Source organism: Cupressus sempervirens, chromosome 11 (assembly GCF_028749045.1).
Source record: "Cupressus sempervirens isolate cs-2001-9-10 chromosome 11, ASM2874904v1, whole genome shotgun sequence".
Classification (NCBI taxonomy): domain Eukaryota; kingdom Viridiplantae; phylum Streptophyta; class Pinopsida; order Cupressales; family Cupressaceae; genus Cupressus; species Cupressus sempervirens.
The window spans coordinates 753,020,373-753,043,223 of NC_143128.1; the positions used below are offsets into that span (position 1 = coordinate 753,020,373).

The following is a 22,851-nucleotide window of genomic DNA, read 5'->3' on the forward strand; positions in this document are numbered from 1 at the left end:
CCATTACAAAATCTGGGAGCATTCGGCTTCAACCAGAAAACTCTAAAATAACCCTAAATTTTAAACTGATAAAATTTCAAACTTTAAACTTTAATCTTGCAACTTTAATGGCTGCATACAATAACGCCTGGAGCAATCACTGCTTCGACAGGACGAATGAAACAAATAAACTACAAACTTACAAAACGACAGGAAGAAACACGTGCAACTGCAAGCACGACAACGATCCCTTCTGTCTCTGCAACAACTGATCTGCTGATCACCTTCTCTGCTCTTTGCAACTTTTGAGCTCTTCAACTTCTCCTTTCTCTCTGTCTCTTCTGGTCGAATGAATTAGGTCATTCTTTTTGTTATACTTGCAAAAATTTTTCCCCCTCATTTCTGAATTCAAAATTTTTTCACCTACCATGCAATAAATTCATTTGATCATTCTGTAAGTCAGGGAGGTAGGTGGGCATTTGGCTCCAAGGAGAAATGACCAACGACAATTAATATTCCAACACTCCCCCTTTATCCTGAGCCAAACAATCAAGGATCACTACTGATCCAAATCAACTACACCAAGACACTCTCTTAGGTGTACAAAAGTTCCAATGCCTAATGGCTTGGTAAAAATGTCTGCTAGCTGTTGCTCAGACTTACAAAATTCCATCTTGATATCCCCATTCTCCACCAACTCTCTGATGAAGTGATATCTGATCTCAATATGTTTACTTTTCCCATGGAAGACTGGATTCTTGGACAATGCAATAGATGAGATGTTGTCACAATAAATTGTGGTTCCATCCTCTTGTCTTTCATTCAAATCTGTCAAGATCCTCCTTAACCAAATAGCCTGACATGCTGCTGCATTTACTGCTATGTATTCAGCCTCTGCTGTAGATTGAGCAACTATAAGTTGCTTCTTGGATGCCCATGAAATTGCACCCGATCCCATATGAAACATATATCCGGAAGTGCTCTTCCTATCATCTAAACTTCCAGCCCAATCACTATCTGTATACTCCACCAACTTGAAATCATTTACTGCAGTATACAAAATTCCAAATCCCTTGGTACCTTTCACATACCTTAGGATCCTCTTTCCCGCTTGCCAATGGGAATCCTTTGGTGTTTCCATAAATCTGGAAATCAGACTTACTGCATGCATTAGGTCTGGCCGAGTTGCAGTCAAATACATCAAACTTCCAACCATACTCTTGTATAGTGTTGGATCCACTCTTTTGCTGTTGTCTTCTATGCTCAACTTCAGACCTATTGTTGTTGGTGTGGGGGCTGCCTTACTATTCTGCATTTTGAATCTCTCCAAGATCTGCCCTGCATACTTTTCTTGAGAGATGAAGATGCCATCATGCATTTGTTTTACTTCTATGCCTAGAAAATATTTCAAGAGACTTAGGTCTGTCATTTTAAATTCATTTTTCATGACCTCTTTCAATTCACCAATTAGAGCCTTGTCATTACCAGTAAAAATTAAATCATCTACATACAAGACAACAATCAACACATTTCTATTTGATGCCTTGATGTAGAGAGTAGGCTCACCATTGCTTTTGCTAAAGCCATTGCTCATCAAATATGAGTCAATCCTACTATACCATGCCCGTGGAGCTTGTTTGAGCCCATAAAGAGCTCTCTTCAATCTATATACTTTATTCTCTTCACCTGCAACTTCATAACCAGGTGGCTGCTCCACATACACTTCTTCTTTCAATACACCATTTAGGAAGGCGGACTTCACATCCATTTGGTATATCTTCCATTTGTGCTGAGCTGCAATTGCTATGACAGCACGCACGGTTTCCATTCTTGCAACCGGGGCATATGTCTCATCATAATCTCTTTCATACTGCTGTTTGTAGCCCTTGACTACCAGCCTTGCCTTATGCCTATCAATTTCGCCTTCAGCATTGCATTTGGTCTTATAGACCCATTTCACTCCAATCACTTGTTTCTTGAGAGGCAATTCAGTTAGCTCCCATGTCTATTCCTTTCTATAGCATCTATCTCCTCATCCATGGCCTTACACCATTTCTTCTCCTTAATAGCTTCTTCAAAATATATTGGATCACTATGAGAAAATAATGCAAAATTAACACTCTCATCATAATCTTCATACCTTTCATCTTGGTATATCTTCCTAAGACTCTTAGTCTTTCTTGGTAATAGGGAGGAGAGTGTGGGATTAGAATCTCCATTGCTGCTACTTGGCCCTGACACTCGGTCATGCCTAGAGGAGCTCGGTAATGATTGAGGCTGCTTGCCTTTTCTTCTATCTGCTCCTTCTTGCTGTTCATCAGCATCCTCTTCACTTATAATTGGCACTTTACTTGAAGTGCTCGGTGACTCATCAATTTGTCTATACTAAGACTGATTTTCAAGAAATTTCACGTCTCTTGAAAGCATCATCTTGTTGTTCAATGGTTCATACAATCTGTATGCCTTTGATTCTGGGTTGTACCCTGTGAAAATGCATTTCACACCTTTGTCATCAAATTTTTGCCTTTGCTCTTTAGGCACATGTGCATATGCAACACATCCAAACACCCTTAGGTGTTCAACTGTCCATCTTCTTCGTGACCATGCTTCTATTGGAATTCTGTCACGGATTGCCTTTGTAGGACACCTATTAATTAGGTAAACTGCTGTTGCCACAGCCTCTCCCCAAAATTCAGTTGGGAGACCTTTCTCTTTCATCATGCTCCTTGCCATTTCAACAATGGTCCTGTTCTTTCTTTCAGCCACTCCATTCTGCTGTGGTGTATAGCTGGCTGTGAGCTCTTTCTTTATGCCATGTTTCCTGCAAAAGTTTACAAAAGAATTGGAGGTATACTCCCCTCCTCTATCTGATCTAAGGACTTTGATATAATGTCTACATTCTCTTTCAGCTTGGGTTTTAAATTCTACAAATTTTTCAAATGCTTCAGATTTATTCTTTAAGAAATACACCCATGTCCTACGATTGAGATCATCAATGAATGTCATGAAATAAGTACTCCCCCCAATGGAAGTAACTTGCATAGGACCGACTAGCTCAGTATGCACTAATTCTAATGGATATCTAGCCCTCCTAGAATTTTCAAAATTAAAGGGAAGCCTATGTTGCTTACCCAAAATACAAGCCTCACACTTGTCACATGAATTTCCTATACGTGGCAAAACTTCTACCATTCTTTTATTTGACAATAAATTTAAACCAGCATAGCCAAGATGACAATACCTGAGGTGCCATAGCCGTGAGGGGTCTTCAATCACACTCCTTAGAGCTGATTGTGTGGGAGGTGCAGCACAAACTTGAGATGAGAAAAATGTCTCTATCTTCAAGGGAAACATTCTGTTCTTGGTCATTTGAACTGCTGCAAGTAAGTTCTTGCTCCCATCTTTTTCTGGAATGATACACCTGTCATTCTCCATCAACACTTTGTATCCATTTTGAATGAGCTGACCAATGCTCATCAAATTGTGCTTCATACCAGAGGCGAAATACACATTTTGTATTTCCTTCTCACCTTTCTTGGTGCGTACCATAATAGATCCTTTGCCAACAACTAGTCAGGTTCCATTGTTACCCATCTTAATTTTTGATTTGAAACTCTTGTCAATGAATGAAAACAAGGTTTCATTACCACTCATGTGGTTGCTACATCCACTGTCGAGGTACCAAACCTTAGGGCTTCCTTCTTCACCAACATTACACATGATGAAGGCAGTGACATTCTTTCCACTTTCCATGTTCACATCAGCCACATTTGCTTGTCCTGACTGATCATTCTGCTTCTTCCAGCATTCATTTGCATAATGCCCATATTTATGACAGTAGTAGCATTCCACATTACTCTTATTTGAGTTGTAGTTTTTCTTACCTCCTCTTGAGTATTTTGTGAGCTACTTGCTCCATCTGCTCTTCCTAAGCTTTCTGCTGCAGCATTTTTTTGTCCTCTATTACCTCGGCCTCTGCCTCTGAAGTTCTTGCCTGAGCCATTTCTTCCTTTCCCCCTTCCTCTTGGATTTGACTGAGCCTTGAATGCTTGCTCTTGGGTAGAAGAAGATGTGGATCTATTGATCCTATGCTCATGGGTTTGAAGAGTACCCATCAACTCATCCATTGTCAAAACAGTGAGGTCTTTTGCCTTTTCTATAGTCATGACCAAGTTGTCATATTTATGAGGTAAACTCCTCAATATCTTTTCCACTATCCTCTGCTCTTGATAGTCTTCTCCATTTGACTTTAGCTGGTTAATCACATTGGAGGTCCTTGAACTGAAGTCTGCAACTGATTCATTTTCTTTCATTTGAAGGTTCTCAAACTCTCTCCTAATGTTCTGTAGCTTTACAGTACGAACTTTATTAGTTCCCTTGAAGTTCGTCTCAAGGATATTGTTTACCGTACAGGTAAAGAAAATGAACGCATACAGACACTGAACACGAACAGCAAAATTATATTCGCAATAGTAGATTATTGATGCTTTACAAAGATCCCAGACGGGCTATAAATACTACCGCCGAACCTTCCCGAAGGAGTTCGTCGGCCAAAAATATTCTATCCGCTACAAACTAACTACCGACGACGGCTACAGAATACAGAAACACCGCCAGATAGTCGGCTACAGAATACAAAATACCACCGAAACCATCTAGTCGGCTAACACCATCCCCCCCAAAAAGAAAAGTCGTCTCCTGACGATTGACAAAATATCTTCGTCCCGTGCTTGTAGCCTCTACTAACACAACACTACCTCCTTGATGAAGCTGACCTTGATAGCCACCTGTGCTGCTTTCTCTGTTTTCAATTCCTCGGTACCCTGAGCCAAGTGTCGCTGCACTACCTCCAACTGGATGATCAGCTCCTCTCGAGCTCTCTACGCATCCACCAAGACAGCCTCATAGCCAACACCTGCTCGCACTGCCTCTGGTACACAGAAAGTCCATGCCTGAAGCAACTTCAACTCTTCTCAACTGGTCAGACTCTCACGACTGATATCCGCAACGACTAGGGGTCTAGGGGGCAACGCCCCTGGCGGGGTCGAGGGGCAGCATCCCTCGATGCCAAGACCAAATTAACACTTCGCAACCCACACAGAAATGCACGGAACACACCATTTTTATCATTTTTTGCCGATTCTGCAGTCTTTCTGACAACCACTGATGCTTCCCCTTCCCTTTGGCATCATCTGCTGCTCATTCCGAACAACTTGAATCTGTTGTCGTTTTTTTTTTTTTTTTTTTACTAATTCCTCTACAATCCACCACAAATCCCTCTGCACACAGAAATTCTTCTCCTTCCCTACAAAACTCAAAAGCGCCCAAACTAAATATGCCATATTTTTCCCACTCTTCACAAAACCCTGAGCTTCTCCTTCTGGCAGAACAAGCACTCTTCTTTATGGCTCTGTCTCCCTGCGGAGAAATCTGGCTGGAGGAGGGAATGGAGTCTGGCGGGAATGTTTTTTACCCACGGCCTTTCTTTTTTCCGGCGAAGACTGCCCGCGGACCTTCCCTTGTTACTGGCGGAGAAAGACAAGTTTTATGCCTGCGGTCTTTTCCCTTATCGTCTCAGACTGTTATAAATTCTGGCGGAAATGATTTTAAAATTGTTTTTTAGAGCAGAACGTTTTTTAAGCCCGCGGGCTTGTTTTTGGCGGAGGAGAAACTCTGACTGGCGGAGCTGAATCTTTTAATTACACCCGCGTCCTTATTTTTCTTACCCACGGCCTATCTTTCCTTACCCGCGGCCTTTCTTCTCCTCCCTGCGGCCTATCTTCTCCTACCCGCGGCCTGGTGGAGGAAGTTTTTTATTTTTTTTATTTTTTAAAAAAAATTTGTGCCCGCGGATAGCTGCCCGCGGGGCTTATAACCACCCGCGGACAGACTGTCCGCGGGACCATCCGCGGCTTTCTCTGCCTGTGGCCAACCTGTCCGTGGGACTTTCAGTGCCCGCAGACAAGCAGTTGTCCGCGGGACTTCTACTGCCCGTGGACAAGCAGTTGCCCGCGGGACTTTTTCAGCCCGCAGGCCTTTCTGTCCGCAGGCCCCTTTTTTTTTTTAATTTTATTTTTTAAAAAAGAAATCAAATAACAGAGGTACCTCCATTTTGCCTCCAGGCGTTGGCATTCTGCAACGACGATGGAGTTAGCTGGCCATCTTGTGACAGCGACGGAGTCTTCCTGGCACCATAGATTTTGAATTTGGATCTGTTGATTGCCGGAGGTACCTTCTGCCCGTCCATAGTTGATAATTTGATCGCTCCATTGTCGCCGACCTTCCGAATCTGATATGGTCCAACCCATCTACCCTTAAACTTTTCCACTTTGATTTCATTCTGATCGTCGTATGCCTTACATTTGTTTTGTGCCACCCCCGTTGCCCACTGTGCCTGCGGTCGTCGCGCAACTGGATTATTTCCTTGCTGTCGGTGCCCTTCCACTAATTTTATGCTGCGGTGTAACCTTTTTTTTCCGCACGGTCTATTCACCATGTACCGGACAGTGGGATCTTTCGTTTTTCTGTGTTCAAACTGTATGTTCTTCCCCTCTGCTTCAGCCATGGAAGCTTTTCCTTCTTCCGCTTCCCTGCATTCCTCCAGACATTCATTTTCCTTTGTTTTGTCACGTTCGTCGACCGTTAACATATTGCAACTTGGAAACAGTTCGTAGTCTTCTATCTGCCAATGGTAAAGGCCATTTACCGAGTCTAGGTTGTCGTCATTCGATCTTCCGTCTAGTCTCAATATTCCTTTTTCGTCCGGTTCCATTCTCTTCTTTCCTTCATCATCACTTTCGTCATCGCTTTCTGAATCTGACGATGCTGCCTCTTTGCCGACCATTTGTGTATGCAGTTCAATCGTGAATCTTTTGCCTCCGCCCTCCATTGATAGGGTATTTCGTTTCCAGTCATGCTTTACTTTTGCTTGCACCAACCAATCCCATCCCAGAATAGCATCATATCCTTTCTTTTTCAATGGAATAACCACAAAATCCAATAAAATTGGTTGCGTACCAATAGTACCGTTTGCGCCCTTAAGGTTCCCAACGGTTTGATCCCGTGCTGGTCCGCCGTGAGCAACTGGAATGTAGGTGGCCACAGCGTCGGCTTCCCCACCTTCTTCCAGGTATCCTCCGGTAAGACATTCACGCCGGACCCTTCGTCAACAATTGTCTCTGTAAAAACATTTCCCAAAATCCCCATCTCGACGACCGCCGGATGTGAGTGCCAGCAGCATTGGGTCTGTTGTCATCACTTCCCTACTGTCCCTTCCTGTGTCCTCCGGTGCTTTCGAAAACGGTGTATGATTCAGAATGGCCGTCCGTAACTGGGGCATTGTGAGGAGGTCACTTATCTTGACTGGTATCTCCGTTTGTAAGATTTGTCGTACAATGTTTTGTTCTGCGAAGTTCCTTGCCAAGGTGCCGGTGATGTCCTTCAATTGAGATGTCCCCGCTGACGATGCCTTTGCAATGTCCGCCTGCGCTTCCCCCACTTTTCTCTTTTCCTCCGCTTGCCTCCGTGTAATTTCCAGAACCTCCTTTACATCCGTGCCAATAGTGAACAAGTTTACTCCAGCCTTTGGACACTTGGAATCTTCGTGATTGCCGGGTCCACACCATCTACATAATAGTTTCGGTGTGTTTGCCGCTGTACAATCCCGTGCAAAATGACCCCACAAATTACATGCTCGGCATTGAACGATCGGCCGTCCATTTGCATCATTCTGGGTTCGACTTCGGCTTCCATTATTATTGTTATTGTTTGCATTGTTGTTATTTTGCCCTCTGCTATTATTCCTATACCCTCCGGATGTAGCACCGACGGTATTCGTGTTTCCGCTACTACCCAACGGGGAAGCCTCTTGTGTGAGAAACACCTGTGGAGATCCTCTTGTCTTCATGTTAAAGGGACAGTCCTTTGTTGAATGGCCCATAATATGACAGATGTCACAGAATTGGTTCTTCAGACACGATCCCTTAGTATGGCCGTCGGTCTTACATTCTGTGCACCACAGTTCACTTCCTTTTGGCTCCTTCTGCATATTTTTAAACTCCTTCATCATGCGAATCATATCCTTCTGTAGGGCCAGAACTTTCTTGCTGCTGCCTTCGTCGTCGCTGCTATCATCTCCGACAGGCTCGTCGTCATCAGAATCAAATGAGCTAGTTTTCTTCTTCTTTGTCTTCTGTTCACTTTCAAGATCCAATGCTCTGTTATACGCGTCCACATATGACGACGGTGGCACAATTTTCATTTTCCTCCGCAATTCTGATCGTAGGCCGTCCACAAACCATCTTTTCTGCAATTCGTCTGCCTGCTTGCTTTCCATTTTGTTTATTAAGTCTTTTAATCTCCTGGCATAGACACAGACAGTTTCGTGCTTCCCCTGTTTGGTATTGAAAATTTCCGCTACGATTTCATTATCATCCCGCAAGAGTTTAAACTCTGCCAGGAACTCCTTTTTAATGTTATCCTAGGTATCCAGCTTCTGCGGATCCATATCCGAAAACTAATCAATCGCGACACCCCATAGGGTTGCCGAAAATTGCCTGACCCATTCGTCAACATCTGTGATTCCATTTGCCCACCAGATCGTCTCACATGTCTTACAATGTCGGATGGGGTCGGCTGTACCATCACCTTCAAATTTCGGCAGCTTTTCTTTGGCTCCCGCCATAACACTGGAGGTCTGCACTCCTACATTGGCGGTCGGCACTCCCACACCGGCGTTCGGCACTCCCACACCGGCAGTTTGAACTCCTACACCGGCGGTCTGAAGTCCTGCACCGGCGGTCTGCACTCCCACACTGGAGGTGTCGACATCTGCGAACCATGGTGAAGAAGAAGGATCCTCCGAAATTGTTTCCCGCAGAAGTCTATCCCGGACGAAGAGGTCACTCCATGCTCGTGCTCCCTCGGCAGTGCGAGCCGTGCAAGTTGATGCTCTTCCGTCTAAATTTTCTTCCCTCGGCGAACACAAATTCAAGAACTCCTCCCGTGCTTCTTCCACCAATTCCACCCGCTGCCGAGTCTCCTCCAACAATTCCTCCGCGCTTCGGTTTTCGTCGGCAATCTTTTGAAATCTCCGTCGGCGTTCGGCTTGCTATGCCAGAATTAAATTCTCTTGCACAGTACGGATTCCATCTTTTCCCTTGACCTTATTCCGATCCTTGTTAAGCTGATTTGGCATTAATCTTCATTCCTCCCACCTTCCAGGTTCGATAAGGCAACGGCGCCAAATGTTTACCATACAGGTAAAGAAAATGAACGCATACAGACAGTGAACACGAACAACAGAATTATATTCGCATACGCCAGACATACATTATGCTTCATAATATTCGCAATAGTAGATTATTGATGGTTTACAAAGATCCCAGACGGGCTATAAATACTACCGCCGAACGTTCCCGAAGGAGTCCGTCGGCCACAAATATTCTATCCGCTACAAACTACCTACCGACGACGTCGGCTACAGAATACAGAAACACCACCGGACCGTCGGCTACAGAATACAGAAACACCGCCGAACCTTCGCCTACAGAATACAAAATACCGTTGGACCGTCGGCTACAGAATACAGAAACACCGCCGGACCGTCGGCTACAGAATACAAAAACACCGCCGGACCGTTGGCTACAGAATACAAAATACTGCCAGAACCATCTAGTCGGCTAACAGATATCCCATGCTTCCTTTGCATAATTTGCTGCTGCAATCTTGGGAAAAACAGTCTCTGTCATTGCTGCTTCAATAAGACTTAATGCCTTTGCATCTTTCCTCCTTGACTCTTTCAAATGAGTCCTCTGTGCATTTGTGAGAGTAGCATACTGTTTTCCGTATGGATTAATTAAGCAACGCACACTGAAAACCGATACGAACACCGAACAACAAATAGCAGAACTTCTATTATTATTCGCATATGCCAACAGTACATTATGCTTTTCTCATATGATATGATAATGATAAGATGCTTACAATGCTTCCCGAAGGGGTTATAAATACTTTCCGACGAACCTTCCCGAAGGTACCCGAAGGTATCCGTCGACTAAGTACATTATACCCGTTACAAACTATTCACCGTCGGCTACATAACAAGAACTTTCCCGAAGGAACCCGTCGGCCGATACACAATTTCTACCGACGACATCATCCCCCCCAAAAAGAAAAGTCGTCTCCTGACGACTAGCAAAATTACGAGACAATCCATACTAAAGAAGAGAAGAAATACTAGAGAGAAGGAGGAGTCCCAGAAGAGTGTAGTTGACGACGCAACTCATACACCTGGTCAGTCCGGAGGCGCAGATCTGTCTGAATCTGTGAATTAACTTCGACGGCCTCCTTCAGGAGAAGCGCAGCATCCATAGCTTGTCTCTTGGCCAACTGTAAGGCATGCTCTGCTGCCTCTTTATCCCGGATAGCTGCGTCCTTCTCCTGTACCACTGCAGCCATATCCTTCAAGAATTTTGCCCGCTCTGCTACCCAGGCTGCCTGCTGGTCGGCAAAATCAGTGGCTAACTTTTCTCTGGCCTCTTTTTCAACTGCGAGGGATCTCTGAGCTGCAACACTGTCTGCGGCCCTATCCGCCTCCGCACGCTGCCGTGCATAGTAAACTTCTTTGTACAGTCCCACGATCTCATGTGCCAGCTTCATCATTGGAGTGTCACTCGGTCCCAGCTCTGGTTCAGTGGCCCAGTCTGCCAACATCTCGGGTGTCTCAATGGTCGGCCACCCTCTATCTCCAAAACAAGTTTGAAATCGTTCAGGACAAATCCGACGAATATACGTTCGAATTAAATGCCACTCCCTTCGCCGAGTGAGAGCCTGAATGGCCACATCATGCCCCTTCTTCAATGCAGACTTCATGGTCCTGAGGTAGTCCCTGCACCTGTCCTCATCCGACCCATAATCCTCCTTGGCGAAGTCCTCGAATGACCACTCGGAGTCACTATTGTCTCCCTTATCGGCGGGAGTCACGCCCACATCTGGTGCCACCTCTGCTGCTGTTGGTGCAATCCCGGCATGTGGCGTTTCCTCCTCCTGAGACTGGGGCTGTGAAAGAGGTGTTACTTCAGAATAGCTGGGAGACTGAATGGATGGGCCACGCTTGTTAGGGACGAGTTGGAACTGCTGCCTCAGAAAAATACTGGCTCTATCCATAACCTCTGGCTGTGCTGGATCCGTACAGTTCTGTGCTCCTCCATCTGATACGTTCTCTACTGGGGGTATCTGGGTTTCTGCTGACGGTGCTACTGTAACAACTGCTGCTGGCTGACTTAGGGCAGACGCCCCGGGTGGTGCTACCGGGAGAGCTTCAGGAGCTGACGAAGTCTCACGGTCTACAGGTGCGGCCAGGTGGGCGAAGCCGACCGCAAATCCTGCCCCTGGTCGGACAGGAGAAGGCCGTACCCCATGTTGCCATGGTACGGCTAGTGTAGCTGCCTGGTGGGATCCTGCAGTCATCAATATCGGTTGCCGAGTTTGTCCAAACGCTGGAATGTGAGCGATGTGCAGACCCCGAGGTGTCAATGCGGGAGTCATAGGGACTGTAGTACGCGGAAAAAGCAAGGGAGTAGCCGTGACGATCTGAACCTCTTCATCATCCTCGCCCTCCCCCTCGTCTTCTTCCATACTGTCTTGCTCAGAAGATGTCTCCTGTCGGCCACTATCACTATCTCCTGCCCTGTCTACCCGTGGCCTCTTTTGACCTGCTGAACCCTTCTGCCCAGGGATTGTGTCCAAGTGCTTCCATTGCATGATAGGAGGTTCTCCTGGAACCAATGGTCCAGACTTCGCCTCTAACTCTTCTGATGGAATCACCCGTGCTATAGCATCCAAAAATAGACCAATGGCGTAATGAGGCATATAGAATGTCTTGTGCTGGAGAGTCATGAATTCATGCATTCGCTCAGCTAGTACAGACGCCCAATTATACACTTTTCCAGTCATTATGCCGTTCATCATAGATACTTGCGGAAATGTAATATCCGATGCCCTAGAGGATCCCGTAAGCCTGCTTTTAACCAAGTCCATTAAACATCGCCATGGCCCTTCTTGAATGTCAGTTTTCTTTAAACCCCTTCCCTTGGATGTCTCGGCTAATGCCGCCTGTTCTGCTTCAGTCAAATCCCCACAAACTAACCTGATTAAAAATAGCTTCCCATCCTTTGGAATTTTTTTCGGCTGAATCTTTCTGCCCTGCTGCCCTGGAATGCCAAAAACCCGTGTGAAATCTGTTGCTTTGAATGATACTACTAAGTTCCGTCCCAGATACTGAAATGTGCTTCTGCAAGAGGTTCTGTCATATGTTTCAATCATGGTACGCAAATACCCTTCATAATCTCGAATGCAAAAAACAGGCATCTGAATGGCCCATTCCACCTGCGCTTTTCTGATGCTTGCTTTAACCGGATGGTCCTCAGGGGTTTCTTGCCACCATTTCCGGCAATCTGTGCCATTTAATCCCTCAAATTGTATAGTCTGTGGTGTGACTTCTGCTGCTGGAGGTGCTACCGGCTTACGCTTCTCCTTGTTGCTACTCGAACCCATATTCAATTTGCCTGTACCTGCCATGCTCCTCCTGGCTTCCTCAAGTCTGGCCTGCGCTAATTGTTTTTTCCACTGCCGTTTACCTGCAGACTCCATTATCTCTTTGTAATGGTCTCCCCAAATCCGTACAGTGAGAAATGAGGCCGTACGGTGAAGAGGTCCTTCAAAAATATGTATGGCAAATCCCCATCCGTACACGCAGGAAAAAATCTGCTCAAGGTAGAAGTTGGAAGAAAAATAAATAAAATAAGAAGCCGTACCTCCCAAATCCGTACCAAAGTTTCCCTCCTCAAGTCCGTACGGTGGTTGGTTTCATTACCTGCCTGTGAAAAATGCAGAATCCCTTCAGTTCCTCTCTTCCTGAAAGCCGTACACCACAGACTGTATTTCTAATGAAATCCGCACTGCCTGAAAATTGTTCAAACTGTGGAAATGCCCGTGCATACAAAAGTTATAAACCGTACAGTGCAAGAGAAGTCCGTACGGTGAGAATTAAGGCGTTTTGTGAACCGTACTTCACTTTAGGAAATCCGTACGGTTTCTTAAAAACCGTACCATTCCCCAGCTTTTAGAAACCGTACGTCTTTCACACTTGTGTTCCTCTGGAAAATCCGCATGATGCAAAAACCGTACGGTCTCTTTTAATCCGCCAGAAATCCGTACGGTAAGAAATCCGTACGGTACCTTTTAAAATCCGTACTCCCTTCAAGCAATCCGTACGGTACCTTTTAAAACCCGTACTCCCTTCAAGAAATCCGTACGGTACCTTTTAAAACCCGTACTCCCTTCAAGAAATCCGTACGGTGTAAAAACCGTACGGTCCTCTTTTTTTTTCTTTTTTTTTTTTTTTTTTTTTTTTTTTTTTTTTTAATTTGCCGTTCGACCATCGTCACCATCAGTCTGCAGTGACGGAGGGGTCTGGCGAAGGCCGTTTTGTGATGCAGAAGGCTTTCGGGCGTAATAGATTTTCAACTTTGACCCATTCACTGCTTGAGGCACTTCATGTCCATCTAAAGTCCATAATTTGATTGCTCCATTATCCCCTACCTCTCGAATTTGGTACGGCCCGACCCACTTAACCTTGAACTTACCCGGTTTGATCTCATTTCGACCGTCGTACTTTAATACCCACTGTCCAGGCTGAAACTTGTTTAGCTTCAGGTGCTTATCGTGCCATGCCTTTCGCCTATTCTGTGTTACTTCAGTCGCCCACTGTGCCAATAATCGCTTTTCCTCTAACTTGTTCAGTTTATACAACCGCTCTCTTAAGCTTTCCATGTCGCCCAACTTGTTGGCTAGTGCTATCCGCAAGCTTGGTATCATAAATTCCGTTGGTACTACGGCCTCCTGTCCAAACATCAGTTGGAACGGCGTGTGGCCGGTTGTGACTTTGTATGCCGTGCGGTAAGCCCACGGAGCAGAAGGTAATTTCTCTTCCCAATCTTCCCCTTCGATGGCGCAGGATTTGTATATAATTGATACCAGGATTTTGTTGGTAGCTTCGGCTTGTCCGTTTGCCCTTGGGTGGTACGGACTGGACAGTGAGTGGTAAATTTTGAACTCCGTGGTGAGCAGCCGGATCACATGGTTTACAAAATGCCCTCCTCTATCGCTGGTTAATTGTAACGGAATGCCGTACCTAGTAATAATCTGCTCATAAATAAACTGTGCTGTACTTACCGCCGAGTTGTCTGGTAGTGCACGCGCCTCCACCCATTTAGTCAAGTATTCCGTGGCAACCACAATGTAATGGCATCTTCTGGTTCGGCTGGTCTTCAGGGGTCCTATAAAGTCCAAACCCCATCGTTCAAAAAGCTCCTGAGCATGAGAAGGATTCAAAGGCATGAAATCTCGTTTCAAGGGTTTTCCAGCTCGCTGGCATGTATCGCATGCGACAACCCATTCCCTGGCGTCATTGTATACGGTTGGCCACCATAAGCCTGCTAAAAGTATTTTTCGGGCAGTTGTGTCCGGTCCCATGTGTCCTCCTGCCGGTCCTTCGTGCGCTTCCTGCAGTATCCGTGCAATCTCCTCCTTCAGAACACAACGCCTCAGGATCTGATCGGGTCCCATTTTATACAACAATCCATTAATCAGCTGAAATGTTCCACTTCGGATCACCAACTTTCGTTTTTCATTAGGTGGCATAGTATTTGGAAACTGTCCTGTGGACAAGTATTCGCCGATGCTTGTATACCATTCTGGGAGTGCAGCAATCTGAAATAGCTGTGCGTCAGGGAAGTCATCGTTTACACCGTCTGCCGGTTCCCCTGTGCGGAGACGGGATAAATGATCTGCGCTTACATGTTTGCTTCCGGGGCGGACAATGATTTTGAAAGTAAACTCTTGCAACAGAAGTAGCCATCGGCTGATTCGGCCTTGAATGACTGGTTTGTTGATCATATACAATAGGGCCTGATGATCTACATAGAACACAAATGGAGTGGCCAGCAAGTAATGTCGGAATTTCTGTACAGCATAGACCATCCCCAAGGCTTCCCGTTCGGTGGTGCTATAATTTTGTTCAGCTTTTGATAGTAACCGACTGGCGAAATAGATCGGCTGATCCAAGCCATGGCTTCCCGTCTGTGCGAGGGTTGCTCCAATTGCATAGTTCGATGCATCCACATGCACGTGAAACTCCTTCTTCCAATCTGGATATATTAGGATAGGCGCTGTAGCCAGCCGTACTTTAAGTCCTTCAAAGGCTTCATCCTGCTCCTTGTCCCATCGGAATGATGCTGTCTTGCAAGTTAATCTATCCAATGGATATGCTATTTTGGCAAAATTTTTGATGAACCGTCTGTAATACCCGATATGTCCAAGGAAAGATTTTACCTCTGTCACATTGGTGGACGGTTGCATCTCTAATATGACCCGTACTTTGTCCGGATCTGTCTTTAGGCCCTCCTTACAGACGATGTGTCCGAGTAACCTTCCGTGTGGGACCATAAATCGGCACTTTTTCGGATTCAGGGCCAACCGTGCACGACGGCACCTTTCCAAACATTCGCCTAGGGCTGCCAGATGTTTGTCCTCCGTACTGAATACGGACCAGTCATCCAGGAATGCCTCAAAGTTTCCGACGGACATCTTGTTAAAAATGTGTAGTATGATCCGCTGAAATGTAGCAGGCGCATTGCATAGGCCGAACGGCATCCGATTGTAGGCATAGACTCCATCTTCTACGACAAATGTCGTCTTCAGTTTATCCTCTTCTGCGATTGATATTTGATTGTAGCCGGAAAAACCATCCATAAATGAGTAGATCTCATGTCCTGCTACCTCTTCCAGAATGCTATCCGTGAATGGGATCGGGAATGGATCCTTGATGGTGACCGCATTGAGACATCGGAAATCAACACATATGCGTATCTGAATGGAGTCCTTCTTTAGGGAGATCACGATCGGAGAGACCCATTCACTGGTTTGTACCTTGAAAATAATTCCAGCTTCTAACATCCGATTGATTTCTTCCGTAACCTGGGCCGCATAATTTTTGTTCATTCTGTAAGGCCGTTTCCGTACAGGTATTGCTCCGTCGATCAATGGAATGCGGTGCACACATAATTCGGGTGGTACGCCCTTCAGGTCCTTATATGTCCATGCAAAGACATCCTTATATTCTAAAAATATTTTGAAGGCAGCTGCTTTTAGTACGGGGTCCCAATTGTCCCCTACTAATATGGTCCTTGGTTCAGCGTCATCTCCCAAATTCATGGTCTGCAAGGCGACTTCATTATACTTGATGGGTTCTCCTTCCGGGAACTGATGTGCCGGGGTGACATCGAGTGACGCATCTCCTTCCTTTATTTGAGTAAACTCTTTTGGGAAGGCATTGATCTTGTTTTCTTCTATTGTTAGTATATTGCAGGTTGGAAACAATTCATAATCCTCTATCTGCCAATGGTACAGACCATGTACTGAATCCAAATCGTCATCTCCTTCCAATCGTAGGACTCCCTCCTGATCGGGTTCCATACTCTGCCCCCTCTCATCATCTTCTCCTTCGGAATCTGATGATAGAGCTTCTTCTCCAACCATCTGAGTGTGTAGATCGATGACATACTTTCGGCCTTTGCTTTCTAGTGATAAAGTATTTTTCTTCCAATCGTGCTTTGCCTTGGCTTGTATCAGCCACCCCCGGCCCAGAATGGCATCATATCCCCTCCGCTTCAGTGGGATCACGACAAAGTCCAACAGGAACGGTTGTGTTCCAATCGTCACTGGTTGTGCTGTCAGGACTCCCAATGGCTTGATTCCATGTTGATCGGCCGTTAGTAGCTGGAATGTAGGCGGCCATAATGTCGGCTGTCCCAACTTTTTCCAAATGTCTTCAGGCAACACATTAACACCGGACCCTCCGTCCACAATTGTTTCCGTCAATACAGTCCCGAGAATGCCCATTTCGACGACTGCTGGGTAGCGTCCGGATGAGAGGGCCAACAACATTGGATCTTCTGCACTTGCGCCACTTTCCTTCTCCTTTTTGTGTACTGTACTTGCTCCACTTTCTTGCTTCCTTCCATGTTCTCCTGGTAGTTGAGCAGCGGGAACCATGTTTGTGAGTGCCGAGCGGAGCTGAGGCATAGTGAGCAACAGATCACTTATCCTGACAGGTATCTCGGCTTGCAAAATTTGCCGAACAATGTTCTGTTCTGCGCAGTTCCGTACGGAAGTACTCGGCGTGTCCTTCAGGTGTGTCGTTTCTGCCTGTGTTGCTTTCTGGATTTCTGCCCTTGCTTCCTCCAGTCTCCTCTTTTCTTCTGCTGGGTCAGGATAAAGCTTTGCTTGCTTCCGAGTGATGGCCAGAACTTCTTCCTCCTCCGTTCCTACAGTAATCAGATTTACTCCGGACTTTGGGCACTTGGTATCATCATGATCACCAGGTCCACACCAGCGGCATAGTAACTTCGGTGTATTTGGTGTTGTGCACTCCCGGGCGAAGTGACCCCACAAATTGCATGCGCGGCATTGAACAATTGGCCGACCATTTGCATCGTACTGAATGCGACTCCTTCCTCCATTGTTGCTGGTGCCAGCATTGTTGTTAGTGCTGTTGTTGTTTGGACCGCGCCGGTTGTTTCTATATCCGCCTGATGTGGCACCTTCCGTACTAGTGTTCCCATTCCCTCCGGACGGAGAGGCCTCCTGTGTCAGGAACACCTGCTGTGGTGTTCTTGTTTTCAAATTGAAAGGGCAGTCCTTTATTGAGTGTCCCATAATCTGGCAAATCTCGCAAAATTGCTCTTTTGGGCAAGATCCCTTCGTATGGCCTTCTTTCTTACATTCCGTACACCATAAGTCATTACCCTTAGGTGCCTTGTTCATGTTCTTGAATTCCTTCATCATCCGAAGCATGTCTTTCTGAAGGGCACGAACCTTCTTGTTGCTTCCTTCGTCATCGCTGCTATCATTTCCGGAGGATGCATCGTCATCTGAATCGGACGAGCTGGTCTTCTTCTGCTTCTTTGTCTTCTGATCACTTTCGAGGTTCAGTGCTCGGGTGTAAGCTTCATTGTATGTAGATGGTGGCACGATCTTCATCTTTTTCCGCAGCTTCGGGTGAAGGCCTTCAATGAACCATCGTTTCTGTAACCCGTCAGCTGGTTTATTCTCCATCTTACTGATTAAGTCCTTCAACCTCCTGGCAAAGACCCGTACAGTTTCATTCTTCTTTTGCTTGGTATTGAATATCTCTGCGACAATTTCATTGTCATCCCGCAAAAGTTGAAATTCTGCGATGAACTCCTTCTTAATGTTATCCCAACTAGTCAATTTCTGGGGATCGGCATCAGTAAACCAATCAATGGCAACACCTCGTAGGGTTGCGGGAAATTGTCGGATCCATTCGTTTGTATCTGTTATGCCATTCGCCCTCCAGATCGTTTCACATGTTTTACAATGTCGAATGGGATCAGCTGCTTCATCACCATCAAATTTAGGCAATTTTTCCTTCGGACCTGCCATTATTACTGTATGTCCAGGGTTTTGTTGTGTACCTGCGCTGTTTTGCACTCCCGCGCTGTTTTGAGCACCCGCGCTGTTGTGAACACCCGCGCTGTTCTGGACACCCGCGCTGTTTTGCACACCCGCGCTGTTTTCTGTGTCCGCGCTGTTTTCTGCTTCCGCGCTGTTTTCAACACCCGCGCTGTTTTCTGCTTCCGCGCTGTTTGGTGAAGAAGAGGGTTTGTCAACCGTAGCTGTCCGTTCCGGAAGTATATCTCGGACGAAGAGGTCACTCCACGCTCGTGCTCCTTCTGCACTCCGAGCCGTGCGAGTCGATCTGCTTCCGTCAGGATTCTCTTCCCGTGGCGTATGCAGGTTCAAAAACTCCTCCCTCGCTTCTTCCACCAAATCAAGCCGTTGTCGAGTCTCTTTCAACAATCCTTCCGCACTTTTGCTTCTGTCGGAAATCTTCTGAAACCTCCTTCGACGCTCTATCTGCTGAGCCAAAATTAAATTTTCCTGCGCAACGCGTATGTCATCTTTTTCCTTTAGCCTACTCTTGTCTTTGTTCAACTGATTCGGCATTTAATTCATCTCCGCCTGCCTGCGTGCCAGATCCATCGGGCAACGGCGCCAAATGTTTTCCGTATGGATTAATTAAGCAACGCACACTGAAAACCGATACGAACACCGAACAACAAATAGCAGAACTTCTATTATTATTCGCATATGCCAACAGTACATTATGCTTTTCTCATATGATATGATAATGATAAGATGCTTACAATGCTTCCCGAAGGGGTTATAAATACTTTCCGACGAACCTTCCCGAAGGTACCCGAAGGTATCCGTCGACTAAGTACATTATACCCGTTACAAACTATTCACCGTCGGCTACATAACAAGAACTTTCCCGAAGGAACCCGTCGGCCGATACAAAGAACTTTCCCGAAGGAACCCGTCGGCCGATACACAATTTCTACCGACGACACATACTGAGTTGGATCAATCACATCATTGAATCCAGTAACTACAAACTCCCACAAATCATTAGCAACCATAATGGTTTTCATTTTCTTTGCCCATGTATCATAATTTTGTCCATTGAATGGTGGTGGCTGCTGCCATATCTTTCTTGCATCTCGTGCAATGTCAAATATCCCAAAAAAACAAATGCCCTAACTCACTGTGGATGTGGGGCCTCAAAGCTCTGATACCATGTGAGAAATAATAAATATTTCAATCACAAAAAACAACCCTAGATATTGCTTGCAAAACCCTAAAATCAAATTTTACCACTCTGAAATATTGCTCGGTAAACACTATTACCGAGTGCCAAAAATTGCTCCGCACTTAAGAAACCGAGTGACAGGAGAGTTTACCTAGTTAGCTCGGTAAATGAAGAGCAACTCGGTAGATGAAGAAACAACTTGGTAAACACTATTACTGAGTGACAATTTTGCTTGCTTGGTAACCAAAGGAACCGAATGACTAAAGACCTTACCGAGAGAACTCGGTAAGCAAAGAACAACAACTTGGTAGCCAAAAGATACCGAGTGAGCTCGGTAACCACTGCAGGGTGGAGCTCGGTAGAAGACGTTACCGAGTGAACTCGGTTTGAACTGCAGATGACTTCTACCAAAGACAATACTGAGTGCAGACTTATGATGTGAATATTTTCACCATTAAAACTAGAAACCCAAAGCTTGAAAATACTCAATAATAAATTTCACAAATGCAATGAACAAGAAGCAATGGAATCACGTATGCCTGCTTGCTTACTATTCAACTTAGATTAAACCATTACAAAATCTGGGAGCATTGGGCTTCAACCAGAAAACTCTAAAATAACCCTAAACTTTAAACTGATAAAACTTCAAACTTTAAACTTTAATCTTGCAGCTTTAATGGCTGCATACAGTAACGCCTGGTGCAATCACTGCTTCGACAGGACGAATGAAACAAATAAACTACAAACTTACAAAACGACAGGAAGAAACACGTGCAACTGACAACAATCCCTTCTGTCTTTGCAACAACTGATCTGCTGATCACCTTCTCTGCTCTCTGCAACTTCTGAGCTCTTCAACTTCTCCTCTCTCTGTCTCTTCTTGTGGAATGAATCAGATCATTCCTTTTGTTATACTTGCAAAAAGTTTTCCCCCTCATTTCTGAATTCAAAATTTTTTCACCTACCATGCAATAAATTCATTTGATCGTTCTGCAAGCCGTCAGGGAGGTAGGTGGGCGTTTGGCTCCACGGAGAAACGACCAACGACAATTAATATTCCAACAAGAACACATGATGTTGATCACAAGGTGAGCATTGCAGATACATCATCCTTTCATAGTGCAAATTTTGATTTTGATCTTGCATGAGTGCCATGGATTCCGGAGACATCAGTTGGTTGGGCAATTAAAGGTGAATGATAGTCAGATTGCCACAACCATTAAGCACTTTGATGTTGATTTCCAATTGCTAGCCACCTATGGATGGAGCACTCCTGCAATACATGAGCACTGTGATGGTAGTTTTTCCCTCATAGGGTTTCATACACTCTGTGAAGCTATCAAAATAATGAAAGAAAAGTATTTATGATGCACTGAGGGTAAAAGAGGATGAGGTAGATGAGCTTACTCATGAGCTAAAGGCGACTATAGATTCATTAGAGAGTGCCTGGTTGGCTTTATGGGAGTCAAAGTCACGGTTCGAGGAGTTTATTGAGGAGTTAAGTCGTGCATAGTTTTTACTAACTACAAGTACATTGTAGTTTCCTACAATGGTAGTTGGTGATGATTTGTCATCCAAGGGTTGTGGTGATAGTTGTGTGGGGATTTGGCTACTTCCATTATAGTTATAGGTGCAAACGATATAGTTGGGTGGGTGCATCTATAGAAGGCAACGAAGTACTACATATTGCATTAAGTTTTCCCGTGGTTACTTCTACTGCAGGTGTTGGTGATGAGTCAGTTGATAGAGGTTTAGTACTGTGATAGTCCACACTTGATTGAGGTGGGAGCCTTTTATCGGGACTATATAGGGAGTACTCATCATTACTTCTCTGTTTCATACATGGAGGTTTTGGTGAGGCATTAGTGTGGACTGGTTTTGAGGTTGTACCATCATTTGTGGGATGAGTATTTTCCTTTTGTATTAGATGGGATTAGTGGCTGCAAGATGGATGTCTTGTAGAGACAACACATCCTTGGGAGCCCAATAGATGATGGAGATAGAGGTCATGTTATAGACACCTCCAAATGTTTTCATCTCCATTATAGGAATGGCTGCAAGTTTAGTGTGTTTTGGGATCCTTCTAGTGCATCGAGGTTTCAACTACGTTATGAAATTTGTGTGTCTGACCCTCAGACTGGATTCACAAATCGGTATGTACTAGATTTGCGGTCCGCAAATTTGCATGGATCCACGGGGTCATTTACGAACCCTACACTAACCTGAGGTGGACACAGGGTGAATTTTGTGTAGAGCGGGGTGAATCTGACATGGATCCATGGGCCAAAAAAGGGTTGTGTGCCCAAAACATGTTCTAAAAACATTTTTTAATTGTTTTTTTGCATGAAACCCTAAAATGAACCCTTTTAGTTCTAAAACTCAGTTTACACTCATTTGCTCTCTCATTCTTGAAAGTCTGAAGTGAAGTGATTGAAATCCAAGGAGATTGATTGTGGAGTCATAAATTTTTTCCTAAAGGAAGATTTGAGTGCTGAAGATATCAATTTGAATAATTTTTTTAAGTTTTTTTCGAAATTTTCAAATTTATTCCAAGTTTTGTAGAAGTTTTGGAGTATTCTTTTTTCAATTTTTGTAATATCCCATTGTATAATTTATTAGAGTTTGAACAAGATTCTTATAAATCAAATAACTAGAAGAATCCTTCTATCTATAAGTTGTATGCAAGTTTTTTTTTTCCATAGTGAGTGTATTGAATGTACTCAAATAAAGAAGTTTATATCAACCCGACTTGATATGTTAGTGAATTGAAAGAGATATGAATAGAATCACTGACATACCAATCTGCAAGAAATACTGATCACTGATCCCCAACCCTTGTTGGTCAATGTTGATCTCATTATCAATCTGATATGATCTTTATTAACGTTACTACAGATATTTAAATTCTTCTTACTTATGATTGTAAAGGTTAGTAAAATTTAGGAATAATAAAGAAAAATCAGTGATCAACAGATATATTGTAGTTCTTGATTTCTAAAAAGTTCCGATTCCAATTGAGATAGTTTTTCGTCCCCATAGATTGCAGAGTGTAAATATGAAACACTGAATTTCTTTCTTTATTGCTGATGCTCGTCTACTTAGGCATGAATGAATCAAAAAGTATATATGTTTTTGTT

At 44.7% G+C, this 22,851-nt stretch overlaps 1 protein-coding gene across 6 annotated transcripts in view; it reads left to right on the forward strand.

Moving 5' to 3' along the window:
* Positions 1 to 22,851, forward strand: part of LOC149531785 (chaperone protein dnaJ 10-like) — a 269,087-nt gene that overhangs the window by 75,442 nt on the left and 170,794 nt on the right. The window lies entirely within an intron of this gene.